Source organism: Tasmannia lanceolata, unplaced genomic scaffold (genome assembly GCF_043159265.1).
Source record: "Tasmannia lanceolata isolate RefF3 unplaced genomic scaffold, GAP_Taslan_0.1 ptg000007l, whole genome shotgun sequence".
Taxonomy (NCBI): Eukaryota; Viridiplantae; Streptophyta; class Magnoliopsida; order Canellales; family Winteraceae; genus Tasmannia; species Tasmannia lanceolata.
This window is the reverse complement of record NW_027518684.1, coordinates 29,421,493-29,430,433: the sequence shown is the minus strand read 5'-3', so window position 1 is coordinate 29,430,433 and position 8,941 is coordinate 29,421,493. Positions and strand designations below refer to the sequence as shown.

The 8,941-nt window shown below is 37.4% G+C and overlaps 1 long non-coding RNA gene across 2 annotated transcripts; it reads right to left on the bottom strand.

The window, feature by feature from the left end:
- Window positions 1-4,387: 4,387 nt before the first annotated feature.
- Window positions 4,388-8,462, bottom strand: LOC143882354 (uncharacterized). 2 transcript variants are annotated; one of them, XR_013252184.1, is made up of 4 exons: window positions 7,740-8,459; window positions 6,639-6,803; window positions 6,170-6,243; window positions 4,388-4,756 (listed from the first exon to the last, which is right to left on the bottom strand). It is a non-coding gene; the product is annotated as an uncharacterized LOC143882354 (long non-coding RNA). The 2 variants fall into 2 exon arrangements; XR_013252185.1 differs by lacking the exon at window positions 4,388-4,756 and adding an exon at window positions 5,746-6,085 and having other exon boundaries at window positions 7,740-8,462.
- Window positions 8,463-8,941: the final 479 nt, after the last annotated feature.

The following is an 8,941-nucleotide window of genomic DNA, read 5'->3' as shown; positions in this document are numbered from 1 at the left end:
GTAAAGCCCCTTGATCGAAGCCCCCTCTGCAGCTTTTGATGCCCCGTGTAGCTTGGGAGTTTTTCTCAAGAGATTGTGATGTTATTATTGTGATTCATGTGGGTCATATTCTGCGAGTAGGATGACCTGATAGAAAGTGAATAATAGACCGACAGATTTAGGACACGTTTGGCTACCATGAAATTTTTTTCATGATAAATCGGTCTCGGAGTGGTGGGAGAGGAGAGATTTGAGAGGGCAGGAATGAGTTGAGGGGTTGAGTAAATAGCTAAAAAGTAAAGAAAAATTTTGTTTCCTGATTTTTCAGGCTTTTCTTGCCCCCTCCTTATAGAGTCCTCTCATATTCTGGAAAACAAATTCTCAAAACCTTCCTCACCACAGGAAGAAACCAAACGTCTCCTTCGGCTTTTCTGATGTGTCTTTGAAGGCGACCTTCTAATGAATCAGTTTCATGGATCAAATTCAAAACAAGAAAGTAGGGTTTTACCACTACCGGTAGAAGTCTAAAAAAATTCCTTTGTTTCAACTTATACTGGCGGTTTGCCTGCGGTCTCAATTCCGCTGCTAGAGGTATCGCTGGTAAAGCCCTGCGGTCTCAATTCCGCTGCTAGAGGTATCGCTGGTAAAGCCCTTACCGGTAGATAAATTTTTAGCCTGTAGGTGTGGGTCTTTGGCTTAGAGTCATGGGTGTGCTCTCCAGTGAAGAGAGTTCGAATCCCCCGGGGTTACCCGATGCGTGTGGTTTACGGGTGATTGCACGCATCCATAGGGAATAGTTCCGCCCTAAAATTTGGGGTGGGGATACCCTATGTCATCAAGAGAAGAAAAAAAACCTTATTATTCAGGCAGCCAAAACCGCTACAAAAACCTTATTATACAGGACGTGTATTTTTAGACAAAATATGTTCTACCACTGTAAATCGCCTTTTCAAATTGCACAGATGTCCGAGAGACGTAAGCCAAGGGATGGCGGGGTACGGGCGCTTGTACATTTTCTTAGCTCTAATTCTTTAAATTATCTTGATCTTGATTAGAGAGCTATGATCACCAAATTTTAGCAACTTTCTTGCATCGAACCATGTAACATGAGGCCTTTCAGACTAAGTTTAGATTAATATATGGTTGGCCCAATCAATACGAGAGAGAACCCCTCAATGCCGAACATTCTGCTAGAGAGAGAGAGAGAGCTATCATGAGTTCATGTCCAAGTGTCCAATGAGCTTGAGCAAGCCACTATTAGCCGAGCGAAGGATTTTCTACCTTCGTGGGGAAATATATATGTCATGAGTAAAGTTAATGAATACTGGTGAAAAAGGAGGAACACTGGTGATATTGTGTTTCACCATCCTATGATCACGCCATTTAAAACTCGCTATTAATAAAGCAAAAGCTTGGAGTGAGAGATGCTTTAAAACTTATAAGCTCCTCTTCTAATTCAACTTCCAATGTGGGATTATTCGTTAAACTTTTAGGGGCCGTTTGGATACGCAGATTTTAGAATCCGGGATTTCTTCAAAATTGTAGCTAAGAGACAAGAGAAGAAGCTGACCACCCGTCGGTTTTTACTCATTTTTGACTTCTCGCCCTTCTTTCTGTCAGCAAGAGAGTAGTAGATCCTCCCATATTTTGAGGTTTTAGAAATCTCACGATGCAGGAGAGATTTTTAAAAACTGAATTTCTCACTTAAAATCCAAGAAACGATGTCAGGACAACATACAACAGCTTGATCATGGACCCTCATTTACACTGTTTTCAAACTAAAAACTTAGATTCTAAAATCCGCGTATCCAAACGGCCCCTTAGTCTTTGCAACTCCTTTTAGAAAACCAATTTGAAAAATCCATTTTCAAAAAGCAAAACCCTTTTTATTTATTTTAAAATATTTTCCAACAAGTTACAAGATATAGTTAATTCCTAGATAGGAGGGGTTTACCAAAATTTATTTGTTGTCTGTGTAATTTTGATATTACTAAACTATGATGTCCAATTAGGGGATACGCAGATTTTAGAATCCGGGATTTCTTCAAAATTGTAGCTAAGAGACAAGAGAAGAAGCTGACCACCGTCGGTTTTTACTCATTTTTGACTTCTCGCCCTTCTTTCCGTCAGCAAGAGAGTAGTAGATCCTCCCATATTTTGAGGTTTTAGAAATCTCACGATGCAGGAGAGATTTTTAAAACCTGAATTTCTCACTTAAAATCCAAGAAACGATGTCAGGACAGCATACAACAGCTTGATCATGGACCCTCATTTACACTGTTTTCAAACTAAAAACTTAGATTCTAAAATCCGCGTATCCAAACGGCCCCTTAGTCTTTGCAACTCCTTTTAGAAAACCAATTTGAAAATTCCATTTTCAAAAAGCAAAACCCTTTTTATTTATTTTAAAATATTTTCCAACAAGTTACAAGATATAGTTAATTCCTAGATACGAGGGGTTTACCAAAATTTATTTGTTGTCTGTGTAATTTTGATATTACTAAACTGTGATGTACAATTAGGGGATACACGCTAGTATGTTGGGTTGCACACATAACACATAAAATATGTAGATTCCAACATGGAATCTACTACTTTAATTGGACTGAATATTTTAGAAGGTATCCCATGCGTATTGGACTCTAGAAATATGGTGATTGCGTTATTTCGTAGAATTATTTATTAAATTATATAATATATACTCAACTGAATTGAACTAAGCCTTTGTCCCAAATTAGTTGGGGTCGGCTAATGAATCCTTTAGAAGATTTTCACGAAGAAGGTGAAAGAATCTACTTGGTTCAAATTGACAAGTTCTAATCTTGACACTAGTTGGGTCCGTCTACATGGATTCTCTCCCATCCAAGGTCATGTTCTCTGTATGTTCCTAACCATCAAGTCTTTCCTCACTGTTTCTACCCACCTGTTTTCGGTCTGCCCCTATCTCTTTTTACTCCATCAACTTGGCATGAGTCACTTCTTCTCGCTGGAGCATCCAAAGGCCAAATTATATAATATATAAATATATTAATTGGGAAAATAGTTTATGAGCTCGAGCGTCAAAAACTCATGTGGGCTCCCATTTTTGAGGTGATTCCAAGCATTCATTTGAATGTCCCTTACATAGATAGGGTGTGTACCAAAAATCAGGTCCATAGAATCATCCTAATCCATCCAAATTGGAGAGAAAATGGACATATTGTTTCTCCACAAATTTGCCCATTTTCCGTCCACAAACGGAAGGTTTAGGTTGATCCTAACCAATTGATTTTTGGTGGAAACCTTATCTATGTAAGGGCTTTCAAATGAATGCTTTGGATCACCCCAAAAATGTGGGCCCACACTGTTTTTTGAGCTCGAGCTCAGATACGAGCTCATAAATATTTTTCCCATATTAATTTATCAACTTTATTTTTTCCATATTAATTATCAAATAAAGTTTACAAATCATATTTTAGGCTCCAATTAATGTGACAATGGATAGAATTCTTGGGCTAGGAGACAAGACAATGACAACTACACGGAAAAATATTTAACACAGAAGTAGAGAGAATGGTCTGGATAGAATCCTTGTGCTAATTATAAACGATAATAATTAGTTAATCCCACTGACCCACACACAAATATTGACAGGTACGTAGAGATTGATCTTGGGCGAGTACTAATACATCAAATTACCAAACTCTATAGCATCTATTGTTCAAATGGAACCAACCACGATGGCTCTAAGCTATTTATTCGTTACACCATACAACATTAGATGCTCATAAATTGGGTATGATCGGTGTATATTTTCCGTTGGATTGAAATCCATAAAGCAAATATTATGTACGTGGTATTTGCTAGGCAATTTCGTAAAAGCCATTTGGCGGCTCACTTTTTCATGATAGAAGGATTTCTGCCAAATTACCTAGCCAGTCCCTATGTATAAGTACTAGTAAGAAACCCCGTGCGATGCACCAGGCAATAGAGAAAACATAAACGATTAATAACTAACCCTGGCTAGCTTTAACGGGTAATGAAAAAAAAAAACATAAATGATTATTAAAATACTGTTGCTAGCTTTGATGGATAATGCGAACACTGTTTGAAACATGAATGCGAATGTGAGTATGATGAAACTTGATATATTTTACCTAACTGTTACTACTTTCCAAAGAATATAACATAGATAACAGAAATATATATCCATAAACAACTATAAGGGGCCCTTATATCAAATAAAAGTACGGTTGAAGTTAAGCCTATAAGACCTTAACTTTTCAATTAGCCAATGGCTACTAAAGCGATTGAGATCCAAGCACAAGAATCTGGCATATTATAGACCATTAGTCATCACCTCAATGAAAGGAAGCATAGGCAAGAAGCAGGTGCACTTTGATTTTACTGACCCAAACACCCTACCATAAATTCCAAAGGAAAGACATAATATTTAGAAATGTAAACCCATTACACGAAAGGAAAAGCACCATACTGATGATTTTCCACTACCAAAACCATTAGCGGGCAAGATGTCACCTTCTTGACCCCTTCCCATAAATTCCAAAGGAAAAACATATAATATTTAGAAATGTAAACCCATTAGGCCATTACATGAAAGGATAAGCACCCTACTGATCGATGGTTTTCCTCTACCAAAACAATAGCGGGTATGATGTCACCTCCTTGACATGAAATGTGGCATAGATCTCAGTAATGGAAACAATCAAAGAACCCAACTAGACATAATCACGGGGTTGAAGTGGGCATTCCACATGAAAGTATTGACTTCGAAAATCTGGAATAAACGGTCACTCGCATACCATTTAAAAGAAAACATTTAAGATTGAAATAAATGATCAACTAAAGATTGAAATCAACATTTAAGTAACAGAAAATATAAATAATCTAAAGTAAGGAAAACATCTATGAAAGAATGCAAGGCACTATCATGGCATACCACTAATTCAACCTTCTAATCCATGTATCTACTTGCTCAAAAATCCGGAAAACATAGAAAATAATTTCTACATTAGAAAAAATCTTCTAATTGATCTATATCTCCTTGCCTCAAGATCCTGAAAACATAGAAAATAATTTCCAAACACTAATAATGAAAGTTCTATATGAATGAAACACCTCACAGCCTGATTAAAGTTGGACAATATTGTAGTTGTGTCCCAATTAAATCAAAGAGCCCTCAAATTATATAAGAAACAATAAGAGAACCAAGTTTGCAAGGTCACAACGAGTGCATTAGCTTAAACACTAAAATGACCTTCCAATAGTTTAAGTTACTAAATTTTGGGATACACTTGATTTCGGTTCTTGGATTGGTTCACAATTTGTGTTGTGAACCTCAAACGAGTTCAGTGATAGTCGCAATATATCTGAACAATAATGATCCTAATCCTTCATCTGGTGGGTTCTACCACCTTGCACAGATCAATCCATTTTCCTAAATGGGCTGATTAATAGTATTTAGGATATTCATTGAAAGATCACAACTCCACCAGTTCTAATACTCTTTATTTTCATGCACGAAATTCAGAGTTCCAGTTTTCAATAATGTAGGGCTTTTGTTCCTCTTTTCTATAGTTTCTCTTAATACAGGCCTGAAGAAGTTGGTGATAGCATCCAGAGGTTTGTTTAGGGCAAGTGTGCAAGTGTAAGGAGGTCTACTAAAGCTAATATTGAATGATATTATTTGATAAGATTTTGTTCACCACAAAGAGAAATTGGGATTTATTCATGCACATTGAGTGATTATAGATGTAGGTCTATTGGTAAGAAAATATAACCTTAGAATTTTGTTTCATTTTTGGATGATAACGATATGATTTGACATGTAATCAGCAAGGACATAACTTTGGATCTCATGGAAGACATACATGCAATGTGATATGAAATTAGATTAGTCTAAATAATACAATATAAACTCAGTGGTCTCTAAACTTTTTGAGAAGCCTGAGCAGGCACCGACCACATCATCTAAGCATGGCCTGAACTTTTTTGAGAAATTGGACGCATAGATAATCTTCAAAGATATAAATTTAGAATTCGTTCATTGGGATGAAACCTCACCAATTTCTATTATCATAACCGTGAACCTGATACAATAAAAAACCTGATACAATAGATGAAAACTTAAGTTTCCATTAAAGTGGTCAAAATCCCACTTCAGAAAATCATTGAAAATGTAGATATTTACCTTCAAATTGCATCTTGAATCTCATCCCAACTGAAAATCCATGTTGCTAAGGTCCTTGAATATTTCCAATGGACCTTCAAAAGCAGCACAGTAAAAACGGCATAATTAAGGTATTTGGATGTTCAAATAAATACGTTGATGTAAAGCCCCAGAAAAAACATGATCACTTAAATGAAGTAAAACTGAAAATTTAAAATAACTACATGTCATAAAGAGTTGTTATCAATTCTATTAGCATTTGAGAAAACATCCAGAAATTGAGAATAGAGAAAAAAAATTAAGCATGTTGCTTCCCTAAACTCAAAGATCAAGAACTTCTCAACCCTAACCTTAAAGGCATAAAAATTTCACAATAAATTAGCAAAAATGCAAGAAATTTAAGATGAGAGTGAATGGAACATAGAGTTACCATGAATGTTATTAATAGCAATAAATTGATTGAATAAGCAATTAGAGTTATGGAACTTACCATGTTGCTATTTTCTCCGGGGCAGTGACAAGTCGACCCCCTTATCTCTCTCTCTCTCTCTCTAAGCACTGCTCTATATGGGGGGTTGATTTATCACTGTCCTTTTCTCCATAAATAACAAATATCTCTATATTTGAAGTCACCTCTGTGATAGGAACAAAAAGCCTGCAACATTAGATCCAAAGATTATGCGACACATAATGTCACAGGGAGGAAGATGATAAATTTGTGAAATGAAACAAGTTTTAATTAGACGAAAAGAGCATATTGGTGAATAAAAAGGAAACATTTATCTATAAATAAGATGGTAAAATCAGCAGCTAAAACCTGTTAAAAAAATTATAATTGAGAATTGTGAAATGAAAGAAGCTTTAATTAAACCCCAAAAGAGTATGGTGGTCGAGAAAAAGGAAACAATTGTGAAGAGGATGGTAAAATCAGCAGCTGAAACCATAGTTGCCAGGTCGGGAAACGGAAACGTGAAACGCGTGAAAAAAATTATAGGGGAAACGAGAAACGGGAAACGATAGATAAAGGGAAACACTTTTTTTTCCTTGGAAACACATTTCTTGAAAACTTTTTACCTCTTTTTATCAATTTCATGTGATATATAAAGGGAAATGATTCACTCCTTTTGTTTCCCGGAGACAGCCCCCTCTAGTGTAAAAGAGGAGTCATAAATGCACTAAAGGGGGCTATTCCAAGCAAAAAATTGGGGCGAATATATCACTTAGCTACATAATGTCTTTGCCCCTTTTGTTTACCGGGTACAACCCCATCTGGTTTTAAAAAAGGAGTCATAAAGACACTAAAGGGGGCTGTTCCAAGTAAAACAATGGGGCAAATATATAACTTAGACACATAAAATATTCGCCCGTTATGTTTACTGGGGACAACCTCATTTGGTGTAAAAGATGAGTCATAAAGACACTAAAGGGGGCAGTTCCAAGTAAACAAATGGGGTGTATATAAAACTTAGCTACGTAAAGTCTTCACCCCTTTTATTTAATAGGGACAGTCCCATCTAGTGTAAAAGAGGAGTCACAAATACACTAAAGGGGGCTGTTCGGAGTAAAAGAATGGGGTGAATATATGAATTACCTAAATGAACTTGTTTTTCAACCTAAACCTAATCGTGAGAGTGCGATTTCTCTCCCAGCCGCCTCTCACTCTCTTCTCTCTTCTCTCCCGAATCTCTCTCTCTCTCTCTCTCTCTCTCTCTCTCTCTCTCTCTCTATGGCCGGCCACCAGAGAGTTGAAGAAGAAGAAGGGGAAGACGGCGTCTCTGGTACCTACCCTCCCTCTCTCTCTCTCTCTTTCTCTCTCTCTCTCTCATAAGTTTCCCTGCCGTTTCCGTCACGTTTCACAATTTTTTTGGGCACGTATCGTTTCCGTTTCGGAAACACGTTCCCCACTTCCACCATGCGTTTCCTGCAACTATGGCTGAAACCTGTAAAAAAACTGAAATTACAGAGGTTTTAATTAAACCTAAAGGAAATCAACACCTGAAACTTGTAAAAGTATCTGTAAAAGAGGATGGCGGTGGGGATGTAGCAGAGAATGGGAGATGGAGAGAGAGGGAGAGGGGTTAGCACTTTAAGAGGATGGTGGTGCAGATCTAGTAGGGCATGTGTGATGGAGAGATAAGGAAAGATCAACAGCTCAAACCTAAAAAAGAAGAAAAAGAACTCCCCCACGGATGTAGGGACTCTGGTTCCATTCCAGGAGAGCAATCCCCCCGGGCTCTGCTTCTCGAAGCCTCTCAGCATATTGCAAGAGGTGGTAGCTGCGAAGAGAGAGAGAGAGAGAGAGAGAGAGAGAGAGAGAGAGATGTACATGAGGATAAAGACACGTTTTGAAGAGATACAGACAAATTATGGAGGAAAAGAGAGAGACGTGTACATGGGGATAAGGAAACATTTCGAAGAGATAGGGACAACTGATGGAGTAAAAAATCATGGCAAGTTAAAAATGGGAAGAGAGAGAGAGAGAGAGAGAGAGAGAGAGAGAGAGAGAGAGAGAGAGGATAATGACACGTTTTGAAGAGATAGGGACAACTTATAGAGGAAAAGAGAGAGACGTGTACATGGGGATAAGGAAACGTTTCGAAGAGAAAGGGGACAACTGATGGAGTAAAAAATCATGGCAAGTTAAAAATGGGAAGAGAGAGAGAGAGAGAGATGAGGATAAGGACACGTTTTGAAGAGATAGGGACAACTTATGGAGGAAAAGAGAGATGTGTACGCGGGGATAAGGAAACGTTTCGAAGAGAGAGGGACAATTGATGGAGTAATAAATCATGG